A 22,588-nucleotide genomic window follows, 5' to 3' on the forward strand; every position below is an offset into this window, starting at 1 on the left:
GTTCTCCTGAATGTCATGTTATTCTTATTTGCTGAAGGACTCTATTCTGAGCTTATCCTTCAGAACAAGCTGCGTGCAGTGGAAAGGTAGATTTTTGTCTGAATAAGCTGGCTCTAATCCCAAATGATATTTGTGTGAATCTGCTCTCACACTGGTATTAACTTATTAGACAATTAAAATATGGCAAATGAAGTGAAGGTTGGAACTTGCCTCACGTAATTTCTTTTAATTGTTTCTACTCACACTTCTGCCTTCCATATACAAAATTCTTAAAGTCTATAGGGATATCTTAGTACATATTTATGCAGATCACTTTTTTATTTATGGAAGGGGATAAGCTCATTCCCCCAGGTGGTTGTAAAACTGCAATTTCACTTTGACATGATACAAATTGGTTTAGAGAAAACAAATTATTCTACAGTCTTTGGAAGCTGAAATGATGCTGCTGGAGCATAGTAACAAGATAAATAAATCTAGAAGATGGCAAATTGTATCTTTCCAACACTTAGATGGGTCTGTCCAGGATCATGCCTCTGAATTTAGGTCACTGATTTTTATCCAGAGATGATTTTTGACTTGTACAAAAGAAATGGAAACCAAGAACTACCTTAAAACAAGCATTGGTTTACATTCTTTTGAAATGTGTATTTACACAGACCATGAAATAAAAATATATGCTCAAGAAAAATGTTGTCTTTTTAATGCTGGTCTGAATGGCCTACCTAAAATAAAATTTTTAGAAGTGAATAAATAGTTTTTGTGACTTAGTCTTCTCCCTAGCCTGTCCTATAAACAGGGGATACTGGAGCATGGACTAATACCCAGAGTTTAAGAACTTACTTTATTGTTTTGGGTAAAATTTTATTCAAGGCTTACATATATTCATAAAAGTACTCAAATGATAAACCATAAGCTCTATGGATTTTAAGTGAACATAGCTAGCATGCCAATAAAATAAGACATTAATAGAATATTCCTAAGTCCCAGAAGGTCTTCTTGTGCCCCCTTCCAAAGATTCTGTCACCTTAGATCTTGGGTTAGTTTGGCCTATTCTCTAGAAATCAACTGTTTCAGGCGAATTGTCATTATTTAGTCACTAACCACAGTGTATGCTCAGTCGAGTCTGACTCTTTGTGACCCCATGGACCATACATAGCCCACCAGGCTCCTTGGTCCATGGAGTTTTCCAGACAAGAGTACTGAAGTGGGTTGCCATTGCCTTCTCCAGGGGATCCAGGGATCCAACCTGAGACTCCTGCATTGGCAGGTAGATACTTTACCACTAAGCTACCAGGAAGTCCTTCAGGCAAATAGTGTCACATATTTTAGAAGATTTTGCATGTGAGTTCACATTCTCCTGGGATTCCCTGGTGGCTCAGACGGTAAAGAGTTTGTCTGTGGCGTAGGAGACCCAGATTCGATCCCTGGGTCATGTCTGTGACGTAGGAGACCTGGATTCGATCCCTGGGTCAGGAAGATCCGCTGGAGCAGGGAATGGCAACGCACTCCAGTATTCTTGCCTGGAGAATCTCACGGACAGAGGAGCCTGGCAGCTACGGGCTACAGTCCATGGGTCGCAAAGAGTCGGACACGATCAAGTGTCTTCACTTTCATGTTCCCTTTTCACCTTCTCCCACTTACCATTCGTTAGCCCAGATGTTTCAGCAGAATCAGAGAAAAGTCAACTGCTTCAAATGAGTTCTAACAGAAGGTCCCCTGGAAGTTAAGGATGTCACCCAGGTTGTGCTTTGATGACAGCCACATCACCCATCCCACAGCTTTCCCCCATAGTGTTTTGGCCAAACATTATACGTAATAGAGTAAAAAATTAAATCACACCATGGTCCCCTAACATGCAGCAAAGAAAATAGGATGTGGAGACTGGCAACAAGCTTTAAAATCAGAGAAGAGGGTAACACTATTTGGGAATGACGTGTAGTTAGAGAACATTACGTCACAGCACATTAAAAGAGATGGATTCAGTCAGTTCAAACATGACATTTATTTTTAACAATTAGTATTCTATTCTCTGTAATCATGCCCAGCAGTTTCAAGTGCTTTAATGAACTCTTACTGGAAAGTGACTATTTCAGGAGGGTATAATGACTTTTAATCACTTCACCCAAGCTCTTAGTAAGAGAGACTGTCAGGAAATGTTTTTGCTTTTGTTATAAAAATAATTGAATTTCCAACTGGAACAAGAAATTTGTCAATATATAACATCCACTGTCTTAATCCCTCTTCTTTATTCTCCTTCTCACTCTTCTTCCCAGTGTATTATTGATGAATTTGAACAATTGCTGATTTTTCACTCAGAATAAGCTGAGAAGGAAAATAACGTCTAACTAAGCAACTACCGAGTTCTTATGGTAGTTCTTATGGCAGATACTCAACTCAGCATCTCAGTTAATCCACTCAAAAACTCAGTGAGGCAAACACTATATCCATTTTACAACTGAAGAAATTGGAGTTTAGGAAAATACCCAATTTACTCAGTACCATCTTTGCAAAACTGTCAGAGAAAGAATTGAAACACGAAGCCATTTGGATGAAAGATGATGTATATAGTATTTAAGGCTAAGTATTAATATTGCACAGAGTACGTTGGTTGGTAAACTTTCATCTCTTCCAAAGTGAAACATACATATTTAGTATTGTCAGGGTGTAACTAGTAATCACTGTAGATGTCAGTTTCTTTGGTATCTTCGATTATTACCCTAAGACAGCCTCCATAAGTTAGTTTAGGGGTTCTCAAAGTGTGCTACTTAGACCAGTTGTATCAACATCATCTGTGAGCTTGTTAGAAACAAAGTTATGAGCCTCACATTGAATCTCTGGATTTCTGAGCCATTGGATCCAGAAAATTATGTGTTCCCAAGCTCTTGAGATAATTGTTATGCATGTTAAGGCTTGAGAGCCAATGATGTATTTTTAAAAGCATGAAATATAGAGTTATACTGGGTAGCTTTGTATCCTGGTTTGGCAGAATATTACTTATGTGACATTGATCAACATAATTACCCTCTCTGAGTCAGTTTCTCCATCTTGAAGTCTGGATAATAATAGCACCTGTATGTATAAGGTTGGTTTGAGATTTATATAACACATATAGAAAAATGCCAGGCTCGTGCTGTTGTTAGTCGCTCGGTCATGCCTGACTCTTTGCGACCCCATGGACTGTAGCCTGCCAGGCTCCTCTGTCCATGAAATTCTCCAGGCAAGAATACTGGAGTGGGTAGCCATTCCTTCTCCAGGGATCTTCTAACCCAGGGGTCAAACCTGAGTCTATTGCATTGCCAGGCTCATAGTAAACACTATGCAAATGGTTAGAAATAGACATATTTTTTTGAGCATACAAGCTAAATGAATTGATATCAAAAGCATTCACTCAATAGCTCAATATTTTGGAATAATTTATTTTAATAATGAAATCTAATAAATATTATTTTTGAATGGGAATAAACATTCTTCTTTAAATTTGTTTCACCATTTTAAAATATATAAAACAGAAAAAGAAAGGCTATGGCAAGCTCATATAAATATGGTACAGTAAATTACACTGTTTTATGAAGATGATTTCACATGGAATTCAAAGTAGATGCAATTAGTGCTACAAATTAGAAATAGCAAATGATGATTTAACAAACACATGATTTAACAAACAAATCAAAGAAGAGAAAAAAATTCAGATAATTTAAATTGCTCTATGTAGATTTAATCTTGTGATAAGTAATTCTCAAGAGAAAGCATAAAATGTTGTTTTTTCATTTCAAAAAGTAGGACAGCTTGGAAGTTGAGAACAATTATTGTAGAAGCTAGAATTGTCAATGAAGATAATTAATAGAATCCATAACATGTATTTAAATATGTGAGACGAACATCTAGTGTAATTTGCTCTTTATATACAATGTCAGTTTTAATGAAAGTTGTGCTATATGGTTGCACCTGAGTGGGAGTAATCATATTTGTGATGTCAAGTTGGCCTGCGGACTGATGCAAAGGTTCCCAGCATAGAGCAGCAGATGGTGTGTAAATACCAAGCCAGACCTATGCACTTTTGGGTGGAGGGAGCTATGTTTAAATAGTTTCATGTTCGCGGCATGAAGTGAGGGTATCTGCTGGAAAAAACAAAAACAAAACTTCTTTCCTCTAATCCATATGCACCAATTAAACACACATCATTAAACAGCAAGTGTCTATGTCAAAGTATGATATGTGGAGAAATGAAGGGGAAAATTCAACAGACACAAATTTGTAATTCTCTATCAATTCCAGTTTTGTTCAGCCTCTCAGTCCAAGTCTCTGGGACCCCATGGATTGCACCCTGCCAGGCTTTCCTGTCCTTCATTATCTCCCGGAGTTTGCTCAAATTCACATCCGTTGCGTCAGTGACGCTACCTAATTCCAGAGGAAACAGCAAAATACAACAGCAGTCCAGTTTTTAACATCATTCTTCAGGATAAAGTGCTTTCCCATGTTTTCTCTTAAATGATTCTCACCATAGCACCAGGAGTTAGATAGCGCTGGGTTTTTTTTGTTTTTGCCCTTCCCATTTTATTGTTCAGAGAACAAAGTGTTTGAGAATTTAAATGTCATGTCCAGGGTCATATAACTATTAAGTGGCCCAGGTGGAAAAGTGATACCTACTTGGATTTTGTCCCCAAATCTTTGCTCTTACTATGCCACACCCTCTTTAATCATTTAATTCACTTTCTGTTAGAATTTAAATTTTAATGAAGAAAAAGTGAAAGTGAAGTCGCTCAGTCATGTCCAACTCTTTGCAACACCATGGACTATAGCCTACCAGGCTTCTCCGTGCATGGGATTTTCCAGGCAACAAAACTGGAGTGGGTTGCCTTTCCCTTCTCCAGGGGATCTTCCCGACCCAGGGATCGAACCCGGGTCTCCCACATTGCAGGCAGATGCTTTACCGTCTGATCCACCAGGGAAGCCTGAAGAAAAAGTGAAGGGTGTCCACAGTTAAAAAATACTGATTTTGTAATTGCATCAATAAACATGGAAGGTTTACTTCCACACCATAAAGGAAAGTGATCTCATCATTTTACTAATTTTTTTTTTCTGATAAGATATCTACATATTTTTAGGTAGGTTCACTTTTTGAAGAGGGATTATCCGAACTCCTTATTGCCAAATTCAGATTTAAATTGAAGAAAGTAGGGAAAACCACTAGACCATTCAGGTATGACCTAAATCAAATCCCTTATGATTATACAGTGGAAGTGAGAAATAGATTTAAGGGACTAGATCTGATAGACAGAATGCCTGATGAACTATGGACTGAGGTTCGTGACATTGTAAGGAGACAGGGATCAAGACCATCCCCATGGAAAAGAAATGCAAAAAAGCAAAATGGCTGTCTGGGGAGGCCTTACAAATAGCTGTGAAAAGCAAAGGAGAAAAGGAAAGATATAAACATCAGAATGCAGAGTTCCAAAGAATAGTAAGAAGAGATAAAAAAGCCTTCCTCAACGGTCAATGCAAAGAAATAGAGGAAAACAACAGAATGGGAAAGATCAGAGATCTCTTCAAGAAAATTAGAGATGCCAAGGGAATATTCCATGCAAAGATGTGCTCGATAAAGGACAGAAATAGTATGGACCCAACAGAAGCAGAAGATATTAAGAAGAGGTGGCAAGAATACACAGAAGAACTGTACAAAAAAGATCTTCACGACCCAGATAATCACGATGGTGTGATCACTGACCTAGAGCCAGACAAGTGGGCCTTAGAAAGCATCACTGCGAACAAAGCTAGTGAAGGTGATGGAATTCCAGTTGAGCTATTTCAAATCCTGAAAGATGATGCTGTGAAAGTGCTGCACTCAATATGCCAGCCAATTTGGAAAACTCAGCAGTGGCCACAGGACTGGAAAAGGTCAGTTTTCATTCCAATCCCAAAGAAAGGCAATGCCAAAGAATGCTCAAACTACCACACAATTGCACTCATCTCACATGCTAGTAAAGTAATGCTCAAAATTCTCCAAGCCAGGCTTCAGCACTATGTGAACCGTGAACTTCCTGATGTTCAAGCTGGTTTTAGAAAAGGCAGAGGAACCAGAGGTCAAATTGCCAACATGTGCTGGATCATGGAAAAAGCAAGAGAGTTCCAGAAAAACATCTATTTCTGCTTTATTGACTATGCCAAAGCCTTTGACTGTGTGGATCACAATAAACTGTGGAAAATTCTGAAAGAGATGGGAATACCAGACCACCTGATCTGCCTCTTGAGAAATCTGTATGCAGGTCAGGAAGCAACAGTTAGAACTGGACATGGAACAACAGACTGGTTCCAAATAGGAAAAGGAGTTCGTCAAGGCTGTATATTGTCACCCTGCTTATTTAACTTATATGCAGAGTACATCATGAGAAACGCTGGACTGGAAGAAACACAAGTTGGAATCAAGATTGCCAGGAGAAATATCAATAACCTCAGATATGCAGATGACACCACCCTTATGGCAGAAAGTGAAGAGGAACTCAAAAGCCTCTTGATGAAAGTGAAAGAGGAGAGTGAAAAAGTTGGCTTAAAGCTCAACATTCAGAAGACGAAGATCATGGCATCCGGTCCCATCGCTTCATCGGAAATAGATGGGGAAACAGTGGAAACAGTGTCAGACTTTATTTTTTTGGGTTCCAAAATCACTGCAGATGGTGACTGCAGCCATGAAATTAAAAGATGCTTACTCCTTGGAAGGAGAGTTATGACCAACCTAGATAGCATATTCAAAAGCAGAGACATTACTTTGCCAACAAAGTTCCATCTAGTCAAGGCTATGGTTTTTCCTGTGGTCATGTATGGATGTGAGAGTTGGACTGTAAAGAAGGGTGAGCACCGAAGAATTGATGCTCTTGAACTGTGGTGTTGGAGAAGACTCTTGAGAGTCCCTTGGACTGCAAGGAGATCCAACCAGTCCATTCTGAAGGAGATCAGCCCTGGGTGTTCTTTGGAAGGAATGATGCTAAAGCTGAAACTCCAGTACTTTGGCCACCTCATGTGAAGAGTTGACTCATTGGAAAAGACTGTGATGCTGGGAGGGATTGGGGGCAGGAGGAGAAGGGGACGACAGAGGATGAGATGGCTGGATGGCATCACTGACTCGATGGATGTGATTCTGGGTGAACTCCGGGAGTTGATGATGGACAGGGAGGCCTGGCGTGCTGTGATTCATGGGGTCGTAAAGAATCGGACATGACTGAGCGACTGAACTGAACTGAACTGATCCTCTTCTGTTGGACATGAGGGGTTAAGGTCCCCTGCTGTGAGCAGACAAGGCACCTGTGGGACCCAGTCCCTGGGCAGGACAAGCCTGGGCTGTTGCTTGTCAGGTCTCCCCAGGAAGCCACCCGACCACAGGAGAGCTCCTGAAGCCTGACTTGAGGAAACCCTCCCAGGCCTCCGAAACCCTGGGTTCCATGTGCATAACTAAACTTTTCTTGGATCTGAGATTCGAGGCCAACGCCCCATCTCTTGGTATCTGGCATTTTGTTGGGCCGCATTCTTATTCCTTGTGTGCCCGAGGTCTTATTTAGTCATGTAGCAGCACTCGGGCTGGCTTGATGCTGCCTCTGACCTCTTGGCGCCATTTGGTTTTCCATTTAGCTTCATTCCCTGGGAGGGACTGTTGCGGATGAAGGGGAAGCTACGGACTCTATGTGACCTCGTCAAGTATGTATGTTGAAGCCCTAGTTCCCGATATGGTGGAAGCTGGGCAAAGGGTCTCCGGGGGATGATTAGGTTTAGGTGAGGTCACCAAGGTGGGGCCCTCATCAGTAGGATCAGAGTTCTTGGAAGACAAGTGAGCAGTACAATCTTTCTGTCAGGTGAAGACACAGCAGAAGGCATCCATCTGAGAACCAGAAAGAGAGCTCCCACCAAGAACCAAGCGAGTCAGCCCCTTGATCTGGGACTTCCCAGCCTCTGGAATCAAGGAAAATATGTTTCTGTTGTTTAAACCACTCAGTCTCTGGTATTGTTGTTATAGTAGCTTTAACTAAGGCTGGGCGGTAACATGCGGGAGCAGCACCCAGGACATTGTTTTGTTAGCGACTCCACTGCTAACTAACCCTTCCTTCGCATCCTGAGAAGAGCTGGTGGGTGCAGCTGAGGGTGGAAGGAGGCTGTTGGAGGTGATGAGAAAAGGAGGGTAGAGACAAGCTGCAAGAAAAACTAGATGTTTAAATTAGAGAAGAGTACACCTTTTGAGGACTTTAAATCTACCTCTGATAAACTTTCTAGATGAATCTTAAGCATTCTAATTTTGAAAATTTCTGTGATCATTATAATACTGTCATCTATTTCTGTCAAAAAGCAATACAATGGCAAATATATGAATTTCTAGCTAAGGAAAAAAATCTAATCACATCCATTTACGTGAATGTATTTTTGTTTCACTGAACTCAAGCTGCATTATTGAGCTTCTCTGAAGAACTGAATCCTTCTTCAAGACAAACCCTGCAGGCAGATTGGAGGGGAGATAGATGCTTTGCATTGAAACACCAGGGGGTTTCAGGAAAGAATGCTACCTACCCCTCTGTGCATTCACGTTGATATCAAAACTGGCATGTCAACGATTATCTGTCCTCTTCCATTTTAAACTAGAAAATTCAGGTATTGTATTGTAGGGATAATTTTTTTTTCATGTGGAATGTTATGCTTTCTGATGTTTATAAAATTTTTCACCCTTGCTTTTTAGCTTCATGTGGTCTCCATATTTATATCAATAGTAACATATTTATATCAATAAATAATAGTATTTGATCTAAATAGTAATATTTATATCAATAGTAGCAGCTTTTGTATTAATAACATTACTGCCAAAGAGCAAATCAACCTAGCTTAATCACAGAGTGTGGTTACTCCTAACTCTAACGCTAGGGGAATCCCGTGCTTCTCCCTTACTTGTAATTACGAATCCTGTGGATTGTGACGAGGAGTCTAGAAGAAATTTAAAGAAACTTTAATCATATTTTGCTTTGTCTACAACTTATTTGGCATCTTAATAGCTTATATTAAATTCCAGGTCAGTCCTGGCTTCTTGTAATATTCATATTGCAACATTAAAGAATCGAAGATGAGTTTTAAAAAATGTTCAGTGTCCAGTTTGTACAGACGAAGATACTATAATCACAATAGTAGCACTGTTTAGTGTGACACAGTCATGTGGAAAGATTTTGGATAGAAAAATATTGATCCTGGATCAATAAATATTGTAGAGCTTAAAAAGCAGCATGCTTAAAAGTGTGAGTAGCTATTGACAACTTGTATTGATTAGGCTTGGCAATGGCAAATTTACATGCATTATTTCATTGTCTCTGTCCTTTGAGACGGAGAAGGCAATGGCACCCCACTCCAGTACTCTTGCCTGGAAAATCCCATGGATGTAGGAGCCTGGTAGGCTGCAGTCCATGGGATCACGAAGAGTTGGACAGGACTGAGCGACTTCACTTTCACTTTTCACTTTCATGCCTTGGAGAAGGAAATGGCAACCCACTCCAGTGTTCTTGCCTGGAGAATCCCAGGGACGGCGGAGCCTGGTGGGCTGCCGTCTATGGAGTCGCACAGAGTCGGACACGACTGAAGTGACTTAACAGTAGCAGCAGCAGTCCTTTGAGATCCACATTTTCTTGGGCACAGTTTACAAAGAAGGAAGATACGTCTCAAAGAATTGTAGTGATTTTTCCAGAATCCTACAACAAAGAAATGATAGAGTTTAAAGTTAAACCCAGGTCTTTGCAACTATAAAGCCCATGTACTAAACTCCAGTATTCTCTAACTTATTTGCCAAACTGAACTCTGGATATCCTGCAAAGAGTTGTAGTTTGTTAAACCAGTTTGAAACAGTCATGTTAGGAGTTTCTGGAATGACATATTTTTTTGTGAATGGCAGACAGATTAAGTTATGAAGTTTAAACTGAAACATATTATTTAATTCCTATTTGTGCAGCTTACAACACAAATGTCAACCTGGAGTATAACTCCATGACCCCAACTGCAAAGGGTGTATAAACAAGCTCATGGCATAGAGAAATGGCACAGCAAAATGAAATGACAGAAGGTGCCAGACACTTTTAACCCAGTGCGTGTACCAAAACCTGACAAAATCTGGGCTTTCCATTTATTTCTTATTTTGCTTATTACAAGACTGACTCCTGGTTTTTCCACTGAAAACAAAACAAAACACAGGATGAAAATGAGCACTTGTTGCCCTTTCTTACTTTGGTCCAACTCAGGTTGTACTGATGTAATCCGTTTGTGTGTAACCACAAACACAAGTCCTCTACATGGAGTTAGTGTATGCGTGCATGCTTGAGTTGTGTCCATCTCTTTGCGACCTTCTGACCTCTAGCCCTCCCAGGCTCCTTTGTCCATGGGATTCTCCAGGCAAGAATACTGGAATGAACTGCCATGCCTTCCTCCAGGGGATCTTCCAGCCCCAGGGATTGAACCCACACCTCTTATGTCTCCTGCGCTAGAAGATGGATTCTTTACCACTGGCGCCACCTAGGAAGCCCATATGGAGTTAATGATGCTCCCTTGATTCCAGGGTCTCTCCTGCTTTTTAAAGTAGTACCATAGTTCTCCTAATAGGTTGTAATAAGAACTTTGAAATGATATTTTGCTGTCCCCCCCCCATCTTTGTTTTATATTCTGTTGCCAAAATTCTATTTTTCTGCCAAATGTGTCTTATAATCCTAGCCCTCCCAAATCTTTCCATTGACTTTCCTGCTCTTAGTACACACAGTTGAGATAACATTTCTTTCAGGATTCTTTCATTTAATGAGTACTTTTTTTTTTTTTTAGCATCAGTGCCGTGTCAGTCTCTTGGCAGCTGGTAACATGCAGACCTCCTAAGGGAGTCACACTCTGATTTTTCTCCTGTGCCCCATACTTGCTCGTCCTCCTAACTTCTCTTCCTCCCAACCTCCCTTCCTTTAGTTTCACACCCATCCGCCACCCACTCCCCTAGCCTCACCTGGGATCTTGTTAACACCCAGAAATTCTCCCATCTCTGAGCGACAAAGATCAGTATCTGGAGCCAGAAAAATCTCACCATCTTGCTCTCCTTTTTAGAATTCCCTAATGCCTTCCGCACAACTTCGGACCTTGTTTCTTCCCTCCCTGCTTCTTCTTTCCTGTTTGTCCAGCTCCATAATTTGATCCATTCCTCACAGCATTCTTAGGAACATTCCTCCCCATCCTCCAACTCCACCCCTTCTTTCTTTAGCTGCTCTTTTGTGAATCCCTTGGCCGTTACACAGGGGACTCTCAGTGTTCTTAGACCCGCATTGTCAGAGGGAGCTGTGTGGGAGAACGAGACCATGAGGACTGGGGTGGGGGCATCAGAGGCGCAGGGCTTCCAGCTTCAGCTGGCCTCCTCATGCTTGTGCCTCGGCTGCGGAATAAACCCCTGCATCCTCAGGGTTGTTCTAATTCACATTCATTTCTCTAGTCTCTTCTGCTCCAGTTTTCCCCACACGTCTTGCTTTCCAGCTGCCTTAGAAGGCTTCTCCTTCCCCAGACATGCCATTTTGTCTCCGAATCCTCCACCTCCTACTCCTTCTTTATTTTATTCACCTGCCAGACATTTTCTCATCCTGCAACACCCAATCAAATGTAAATCAAATCAATCAAATCTCTATGTAACTCTAGCCTTTTCTCTTGGGCGGAGGCAGGGAGCCTCATTGTGTGTTCTCATGATTTCCAGTGCGTAGCTAAAACGTGGAGCATGTCTGCATTGTGTGGGAACACCTAGATTTCAGAGCGCTAAGAATCAGAGATAGGGCGTAGGAAAGGCATAAACTGGAGAGCTCAGTAGGAAAGGAAAGTGAAGTCACTCAGTTGTGTCCGACTCTTTGGGACCCCATGGACTGTAGCCCACCAGGCTCCTCTGTCCATGGGATTCTCCAGGCAAGAGTACTGGAGTGGGGTGCCATAACTTGATAGATATTGGGGGAGGGCTTTGTAATTGATGGGGCTTCCCTGGTGGCTCAGCCAGTAGAGAATTTGCCTGTGATGCAGGAGACTCAGGTTTGATCTCTGGGTTGGGAAGATCTCCTGGAGATGGAATGGAAACCCACTTCAATATTCTTGCCTGCAGAATTCCATGGACAGAGGAGCCTGTGGGCTACAGATCATGGGGTTGTGAAGAGTCAGATGCAACTGAGTCACTAACACTTTCACTTCGTAATTGACAGAGACCGTACTGATAGAGACTGATGTTTTGAAATGCAAGTCTTATGGAACTAAAATAAATTTGTTAAATGCAAATTTGAATTCAAGATGGCAGACCGACCGTGTACACATGACCTGACTTTAGTTGGTGGTGGTATTTATAACTATTAGATCTTTTTTAGTAATATTGTTAGCCTTCTGTGTGGAGTGGTAGGTGGGAATTAGACATCCCCTTCCTTACAGTCTCAGACAGAATTCTGCTGTACATGCAGTCATGTATCATCAAGCAGGGGCAAAATCAATTGCACTAAACTTAATGTTGTCACTCTCTATTTTTTTTTTTTCCCATCCTCTACTTGCACAGAGTGTAACATGTTTACTCAAGCCAGAAGACAAAAGATGCTAAGGGCAAAATTCAGCCTAACTTAGGGTCAGATAATTGTATCACAATCATTGAATCAGCAGCTGGATACAAAGTCATTTCACAACCACACCTTGGGTACCATTACTAACTGTTTCATCTCGAACCTGTTAGAAGCTCTCACCCTGTTCCTGAAATGGGAGGGTGTATATGTGGTAGTTCTAGGCAATCCACTAATATCTTGAACATTAGTGTTTAGCCCATTGAAATACATCATATGTGATCAATTATATTATCTAACCAAGCCTCATCATAGATAAAAATAGATGGCATGTTTCTGCCACTCATGGCCCCACGCTTCTGATTTGAAGAATTCCCAATAGTTAATCATCCCTGGATATGAGTTCCTGATTAGATCAATGATTTCCTCAGAGCACAGGTCAAAATTAATATTTGGTTGAAACTTATGAAATTACCATTTTAGGTCAAAAGATGTCAAATAGTGTTACAGGTCAAATGGCTCATACTTCTGTATCACATTGTCTATAATGTTTTTGAAAAAAATTAAAACAAGAAACTCTCAGTTAGCCCTACTGTTTCATTTATCTATTGTGGGAGAATAAATTGCAATAAAACTTACAACTTAGAGCAGCCATTGTGTCATACCTCACGATTTTGTGGTTCTGGATCTTGGGAGTGGCTCAGCTGAGTTTCTTTCCTGTCTGTGGTAGCTCGGTTGCATTTGGCTGCCAAAGAGACTCCTCTGTAAGGCCCGGCTTGGCTACTTTCACGTATCTGGCACCTAATAAGGATGGCTAGAGGAGATTCTCGGTAGTGCTGTTGACCGGGGGCCACGGGTGTCTTGTCCACTATGGAGATCTAAGGACAGTTAGGCTTGACAGTTCCTTAAGAGAGAGAAGGTAGAAGTTGCCAGTTTCTCAAGGGCTGGGCATACAAATGGGCACAGCTTTACACTTACCACATTCTGTCCATCAAACCCTGGAACAGAGCTTGCTCATAGTCAGTGCAAGGGGACAGCAGTGACCCCATCTTCTGCTCCCACTCTGCTATAAATGAGTCAGTCTTCGTATTTCCTCTCTTCTGAAAGCTTGTCCTTCCTTAGGTTGTAGGCTATTTGGTCTCCTTGAAATCTTAGCTTTCTGATGGACTCAGGAATTAATATGATTTCATAGTAAGTTCAATTTTTTCTTCTTGTTAAGGTGCTAGTCACAGGCTTTCAAATTCTACATCCTAGGTGGAAGCGGAATTCCTTGACTTTAGAATTTGTATCAGCAATTCTACATCCTAAACCACTGAGGAAATCTCTAAGTAAATTATCTTTATTTTCTTGAAGAAATAGCTTGAGAATATATTTCAGCAAAACAAAAAGAAAAAAAAAAAAACAAGACAAGAATATGTGGGGAGCCAAGAAATGTTAGTTCCATCCTGGGAGCTAAGTGATAGAGGAAGGCTTGGAATAATTTTCAGCAAGAAATCAGTGGGTTCAGATGAAAACAAGGTCAGATATTAAGAAGAATGTGTGAGATACAGCAAACTAAATACATTGGACATAGAGGGTGGCCAGGGGGTTGTTGACCTGAGTTTTAATGATGCAAATAGTTTGACTAATGAGTGGCACATTGTTCTTCAGTCGCTCAGTCCTGTCTGACTCTTTGCGACCCCATGGACCGCAGCACAGAAGGCCTCCCTGTCCATCACCAACTCCCAGAGCTTGCTCAAACTCATGTCCATTGAGTCAGTGATGCCATCCAACCATCTCATCCTCTGTCATCCACTTCCCCTCCTGCTTTCAATCTTTCCCAGCACCAGGGTCTTTTCCAATGAGTCAGTTCTTTACATTGGTGGCCAAAGTGTTGGAGCTTCAGCTTCAGCATCAGTCTTTCCAATGAATATTCAGGGTTGATTTTCTTTAGAATTGACTTGTTTAATCTCCTTGCTGTCCAAGGGACTTTTAAGAGTCTTCTGCAATGCCACAGTTCAAAAGCATCAATTCTTCATAACTCAGACTTCTTTATGGTCCAACTCTCACATCCATACATGATTACTGGAAAAACTATAGCTTTGAATAGATGGACCTTTGTCAGCAAAGTAATGTGTCTGCTTTTTAATGTGTTGTCTACGTTGACCATAGCTATTCTTCCAAGGAGCAAGAATCTTTTATTTTCATGGCTGCAGTCACCTTCCATAGTGATTTTGGAGTTTCAGAAAATAAAGTCTGTCACTATTTCCATTTTTCCCCTGTCTGTTTGCCATGAAGTAATGGGACTGGATACCATGATCGTGGTTTTTTTCAATGTTGAGTTTTAAGCCAGCTTTTTCATTCTCCTCTTTCATCTTGGTTAAGAGGCTCTTTAGTCCCTCTTTGCTTTCTAGCATAAGGGTGATGTTGTCTGCGTATCTGAGGTTTTTGATATTTCTCCCAGCAATCTTGATTCCAGTTTGTGCTTCACGTAGCCTGGCATTTCACATGATGTACTCTGCATATATTTTTATACATCACTTTTCACCTTACCCTATGCTCCAAGCACTTCTTTCATCTTCCCAAGCAGACAGTGAGCTACCTATTCATCTTCTTAATTATAGCTTAATAGAAGGTTGTTTTTGACAGTAAATTAGTCAGTTTCCTGATAAGTATATGGTTTTATTGACATATTTTAGGAAACAAGATACAAAAATTAAACTGTAAAAGTTTATACAGCAAATAATTTTTCTTCCCAGTCTTAAAGCATGGATTTTCAAGGACATATTTAATTTCGTAATCATTTTAAAAAGTGTTGAAAATTTTGCTGAGTTGGATGTGAATGAGGCTGATATTGGGATGTTGTGGGTTTGCCAATAGAAACCTAAGACAGTAGAAATATAACCAATTTGACTCACATGTGGGATGTACAACATGGCTCATCTGAACATAGAATATGTTTTAAAGGCATTCTGATCATTAGCTAAAATAGAGCCAACTTTAAAATTATTCTGTAGATCAGAACAGCGAGTCGCATGTGTGTGTGTGTATGCTCGGTCTATCGGACTCTTTGTGGCTCCACGGACTGTAGCCTGCCGGGTGCTTTTGTTGGTGGACTTTCCCAGGAAGGAATACTGGAAAGGGTTGCCATTTTCTACTTCAGGAGATATTTCCGACCAAAAGATCGAGCTTGCGTCTCTTGCATTGGCAGGTGGATTTTTTACCACTCAGCCACCTGGGAAGCCCCAAAGAGTGAATAAGTTAGATGAAAATTAATCACAGTTAGCCTTATCAATAAGGACAGAGGGATTGTTGTGTGTCTCCAGCAGGGATACTCTGAGAAGGACACAGCTTTGCAAAGCAGTGTCATGACAAGGATGCATAACCTGAAACGCATCATTAGGAAGCATGAATATCATGGAAGACGCTCATGGCAGTATTTTAGGATGATCCTTATTTCCCGAGTTTCCTTTATTCTTTGGAATCTGCGCAAACACTTGGCGTCAAACTCAGCATGTAACCTCCTGCCTTAATTTTGTACTTAGTAGGTCTAAGTGTGGGCACCCGGTTTAAATGATCTTGAGCAGTGTAAAACCTAGGTATTTACTTCCCAGTCCAAAATGCTACATTTCATCACATCACACCAGTGTGTGAACGCTTGGAACTATTCCTTTAGAAAACTTGAAACCCTCCTTTGTGTTCCTACCTAAACCAAGGAAGATTTTTGTCTTATGGAGTTTATTTTTTTCACACAGGTCTTTAGATTTGAGAAAATAATGATATGAAGGACAGAAATGATCATTACAAATTACATATTTACCATTATTTTTAGAGAAGATGTTTGTATAAAGGATTTGGAACAATAACATGTTATTGGCTTGAAATTTGTGTAGAGTTTTGCCCCAGAATGCAGACACTCTTCCAAACACCTGAACAGAAGGCATCCAAATTAACAAAGTGGTGCTTTCTTGGCCTGGAGAAGGCAATGGCACCCCACTGCAGTGTTCTTGCCTGGAGAATCCCAGGGATGGGGGAGCCTGGTGGGCTGCCGTCTATGGGGTCACACAGAGTCTGACACGACTGAAGCGACTTAGCAGCAGCAGCCGCTTTCTTGGCCAGCCTAGGAATTTTCCTTTCCTGTTCCCCTCCTCCTGTCTTCCTCTTGAGTTCTTAATACCAACAGAAGACTAAAATTTGTCTTCACTCTACTTAATATGTGTAACCAGCTGTGATTTTATTTTTGATGCTGCCACATGAAAAAAATTTTTTTTTCCTGAGCTATAGGTGTTAATTGGTATCTTTGTATCTTGCTAATTAAGTTCTAGCAACACCTTCTCCCTCTTCCTCGTTTGCATTTGATGAGCTCCCTTGTTGTATTAATTTATTAGATAATTAGATAAAACAAAAAAAAGTTCAGTTTCTTTAGGAATGGCTTTGGAAAGTATATCTTAAATATTCAAAGACTGATAAGAATGTATACATTATGAGAAAAAAATTCAGCTCAGGAAGAACTACACTTAATGTCAGCTTACATACTCATACTGACATTTTAATGATGTGATCATTAGGGCATTTATTTAAAAAAAAAAAAAAAAAAAGATTGATTCAAAAGCTCAGACAGCAACAATTAGTTTGGTGTAAGCAAAACAGAATCACATATGGTACAACTCAAGGAGCATTCCAGAAACCTTTGCAGTATTTAAGCACAACAAACAAATTATCAGTTAAGCAATGTGCCCTCTGGACTCTAATTATCATTTGTATTTGCATGTTCATTTTCTTTCAAAAATTTCTTTTAAGCCATTGGGCAGGAATGAAAATTTTCCTGTTTTTTTATGGTGCCAGAACTGACTTGACAAAAGAAGAATGGAAAAACCATTGGTGTGCATTGAAACTGATCATTGTTCAATACAGTTATACTTCTAGTTCGTCAGCAGTTAGGGAGTTTTGGAAATCATTTTGAGTGAGAGCATCCAGATGTTATTGATTCCGTTCTCCTGATCCAACTCAAACTGATTCCATGTGAGAGCTTTCAAACTTGGCGGACATCTGCAGACAAGTCAATGACAACTCTCATTGCTCCACTTTTGTCTTTGGTTGAGCACTGGATTCTGTTGGAATCCATTCTTTATCTCTTGGATACCTATTATTCACATCTCTGTAAACACCTATTAATCCTTAAGATGAAGCAAACATCCAAAAATCAAGATACCAAGCTATAAATATGGAGTCATCAACTCAGTCAACATTGTATTAATGTTTCTTGAACTGCAAAAGATACATTAAAGCTGAAAGTCATAATCATACGCAACCCTTCAAGTGTCTTTGATAGATCTGTTGACAGCAATGACTACCTTTTCTTTTGCCCAGTTTGGTAACATTGAGCTTGCCAGGGGGGATTAGCACATTTTAATAAGAAGCCTTAAAAAGTGCAGTAACTAGTCTCCCAGGAGACGATGCTGTCAATACGCCCTGAAGGAGTAGAACTAATATTTCTAGGCTGTGCACATTGCATCGATGCTTTGATGCAGGCTAGAGACATGTCTTAGAGAAGCTGTGAGCTGGAAAGCAAGATCCATGTGCCTCTGCTTGATCTTGAGGTGAAATGCATGCAAGTAAAAGCTCTCCAATGTCATCCATCAATCAGGAATTAGAAAAGAGAGTTTTTCTCCCCACCACCACCCCTGCCCCATATCAAAGAAGAACCAGTCAGGTCACTGACGCGGTGATCTAAAACTCCCACCGCTGTTGGTTTTGTTCTGCCCCCAAAGCTGACTTAAATCCCTGGTGGCTGAAACAAACACAAAGGGATCAGGAGACCCAGAGAGGCAACTGGAGACAGAGATAGCAGAGCTGTGAGAAGACTGCAGAAAATAGCCTTCCCACGTGTGGACTTGGCCTTTGAGGCAAAGAATTACAACAGGAAATTAGGAATAGGCTGGTGCAGCCTCATAAACAAATCCAAAATTGTGTCAGTACACCAAAATATTTCACTAGACTGCCCTTCCCTAGGAGGTTCACAGGTGGTATAATAAATGAAACCAGCAATTCTTCCTGCGTGTCTAGCATGTAGGATTATTTTGGCTCAGCCGACCATTAGTTATTTGTAAGCTGGGGCATAAATACACACGCTAGTTGAATATTTATGGACAGCACCAGAATCTATGCTCATTAATTTGTCTATGCAGGGGGAATATGGTTATGGGGAGGAATGGAAAATGTTTACTCTGGGAGCCCTTAATGTGATACATTAAATATGAATATGCTCCTGGTGTGGGAGGTCCTAGAACTCCAGGTAGGTGTTGGGTCCCCACTGGCCCTTTATCATTTTTTTTTTCTCTTCCCACAACTGGATATAAAACTGAAAAGCTGCCTCTAACATTCTTAAACGGTGATCTTGCCAGACTCATCCTATAAGAAATTCCCTAAGTTTTTATCCAGACACAATATTTTTTATTAGCTAACTTGTAGCAAGTCTCTCCTCCGAGCCCAGCTAAACATGATGCTGAACGTTCTTTCTTTCGCCTTTGTGGAAGAGGAACAGTCTGGGCCTCCTTTGTCTTTTCACCAAACAATAGACCTAACCAGTTATTGAATTTATGCTCTCATTAGAGAGCCATTGTTATTGTTCTTCTAACAAGAGAAAATGCTCAGAGAAAAACAAAACAAAAATTAACACAGAAAAAAAAAAGATTTATGTGTGATTTTCCCCTGGATATTAGATTTGGGATGCATTCATAGAAAATGGTCTCAGTGTCAAAGATTCAATGCTCTAAGAGAAAGCTATCACCGAAAGAACTCTAATTTCCAACTTTCTCCTCATTCAGCAGATAAAGTCTACAGACCTCATTGTCCTTTTGTGTGAAGAATAATTAGAGTGGTTTGCCAAAGGCAAGTACTTGAAAAGGATTTCCTAAAATCTGGTAGAGGATTTTAAAATTTTATTCCACTATGAATCTTTCCAGATATCTATCAATCCTGAAATGTTTTTTCCTGACTTAGATTAATTTTTTAAATCAGTCAGCTTTCTCTGATCCACAGTGATGTAGCAGCTGAATTGAATGATAAATTTGGCCCTCTCTTGAATCTCTTCAGAAAGCACTCTGAAATTTTGTAGTATTTAAGGGTGGAGAAATGAAGGATATCTCAAACTATCTTTCTTTTCAAGAAGGAAGCGTGGGATCATCAAGTAACACATCCGATGGAAACCTCAGCTGTGATTAAGTCCAATAGATTTGCCAGCAGAGTTGTATGCTAGAATCACCTGATCTGCGGGCTTAGTTGCTCAGTCGTATCTGAGTCTTTGAGACCCCGTGGACTGCAGCCAGCCAGGCTCCTCCATCCACGGGATTTTCCAGGTAAGAATACTGACTGTGTTGCCATTCTCTTCTCCAGGGGATCGTCCTGACCCAGGGATTGAACCTGGGTCTCCTGCGTTGCAGGTGGATTCTTTACCACTGAGCCACCTGGGAGTTGTGAAAAAGCTTCCTGGGATCCACTTTGAACTTCTAGGTGGGATAAACACCAGTGGTTTTCAGAGTAACTCCATGTCATTCTATTTAATGTCCACCAATCTTTGATCTCTTCTTTTTAAGAAGAAGCTGATTTTTTTTTTTTCAGTTTCAGTCATTAGTTCAACATGAAGCATGCTTTCATGGTTGAGAAAGATCTGCTTTTTTGAACTCCTAATCCAGTACTTTATAAAATGTGTTAAGAAGGAGTGATAGGAATTATGTTTCTTATTACCTTTCTGCATAAGTTTAGTCAAATAAGATATTAAGGATTAAATATCCTATTTAGTTAAACAGGATGTTTTCTAAAGTTATGGGCTATTTAAATACCCTCATAAAATATTCACAAAACTATTCATTGCGTTCTTATCTTTTTTGGTCGTGTTCTCATAACAAAATGAAATAATATATCCGTGCATGCTGTAACTAGAAATCCTAGGCCTTTTGGAGTATCCATCTCATACTTCTTAGAAGAAATATTAATACTTTTTAGATCTTTATTTCCATTTATAAGATGATGAGTTAGCTTTTGCTAATTTCATTAGGCTAAATTGAGGGATAGTAGAGAAAAATGGACAGTTTGAAAACACTTACTTGCAATATATTTGAACGTTTAAAAAAAAAGACTACTTTCAGTTGTGTATGTGAGAAACTGAAAGTCAGACTTCTTCGAAATGCAAAATGGCCTTGGAAAATTTCATGGAATAAAAATTAAATGGTAACACGCTGCTTTTCCATACAGAGAGGTATTATCTATTTCTCAGCTCACGAGGGTTGACATTAAAAACACAGTGATAATCTGGTGGGTGTTTATTCCAGAATGAGGAATTAAAGATGCATATTGTGGTTAGTGGGCTTTCCTGTTCACGCAGATGGTAAAGAATCGGCCTGCAGTGCAGGAGACCCAGGTTTGATCCCTGGGTTTCGAAGATTCCCTGGAGAAAGGAATGGCAACCCACTCCAGTATTCCTGCCAGGAGAATTCCATGGACAGAGGAGCCTGGTGGGTTACAGTTCATGGGGTCACAAAGAGTGAGACATGACTGAGCGACTAACATACACACACATTGTGGTTAGTCTCTTGAAACAGATACTGGAGATAACAGTCAGGATGTGTTTTGATTACAATATTTCAGATGCAAGACTATTCTGAAATCAATATGAGGATTATGTGGGTTGCAGCAAACTTGCAGTACAGTAGACATCCACATCTGTTAGGAATATTTTGGCCCTAATAGCATGTGTACCGGGCTTCCCTGGTGGCTCAGACGATAAAGAATCTGCCTGTAATGAGGGAGACCCAAGTTCAATCCCTGGGTCGGGAAGATCTCCTGGAGAAGGGAATGGCTACCCACTCCAATATTCTTTCTTGGAGAATCCCATGGACAAAGGAGCCTGGTGGGTTGCAGTCCATGGAGTCACAGTAGACTGAGGCTTAACAAGTGATGCATTGATTTTTCTCATGGAAGATGGAATCTGAAGTTAGGCAGTCCAGGGCTGACTTTGAATGCCTTCCCTACACCTTTTGGTGTTCCTCCATATTAGTGGCTTGAGAGTAGTATAATTAAATGTCCTTTCTCCCATTCCTTAAGACTAGGATGTTATCACATAATTCCAGCTTTAGGCTAATTGAGTTTTTAGTAGTATATGATATATGATATGGCTGGCAGATAAAGGAAAGAGTGAAAGAAAGGAGATGATCTTCAAAAATCCTGATGATCTAGTTTAAAGTTATGAGAGATAAAACCAAGCAAACAGAATGAAAAGAGCCCCTTGGACCAGACACTCAATGGATATGAGTTTGAGTAAACTCCAGGAGTTGGTGATGGACAGGGAGGCCTGGTGTGCTGTAGTCCATGGGGTCGCAAAGAGTCAGACACGACTGAGTGACTGAGCTGAACTGAACTGAACTGAACTGGACCAGACAGGCAATTTGAAAAAGAATAAAATACTTCTTTTCTTTAAAATTATGCAGTATTTATAGGCACAAAAAGACTCAGTTAAGAAATGTAACCCGGAACTTACAGCACTTTCTTTCTTTATCAAAAATGTTGCCACAGTTTTACTGCATAACCATCTATCCCCAAATTTCATGACTTCAAACAACAAAACATTTATTCTCGAGCTGTCCATTCTGCGTTTGGTGGAGTTCTGGCTGCTGTTGACCTGGTTCAGCTGGGAGGGTGGACCAGCTTCAGGCTGCAAGTTGGCTGAGCCTGGCTCATTGCATCTCCTTCTGAGGGACAGATTGAAGGGAGGAGAGCAACCCGGCCCACAACATGTTCTTCTAATTCAGCGACAGATGCTCAGGGCAAGCCCGCTCCACGAGCACACTTGACAAAGTCAAAAAGGGGTTGGTTTAGAGATGGGCACACCGCCCACTACGAAGCCACCGCTAGGCTCTTGATGTATGCTTCCACCACAAGCGTGGGGCATGCTGGAAACTTCTCATCAATCATAGGAAACGGGTCATAAAAGACCATCTCATAAAAGACCTACTGAATCCTAAACTCAAATGTCTCAGATATAATGATTAGTTTTTAAC

The sequence above is a fragment of the Bos mutus genome, chromosome 12, assembly GCF_027580195.1.
Source record: "Bos mutus isolate GX-2022 chromosome 12, NWIPB_WYAK_1.1, whole genome shotgun sequence".
NCBI lineage: Eukaryota > Metazoa > Chordata > Mammalia > Artiodactyla > Bovidae > Bos > Bos mutus.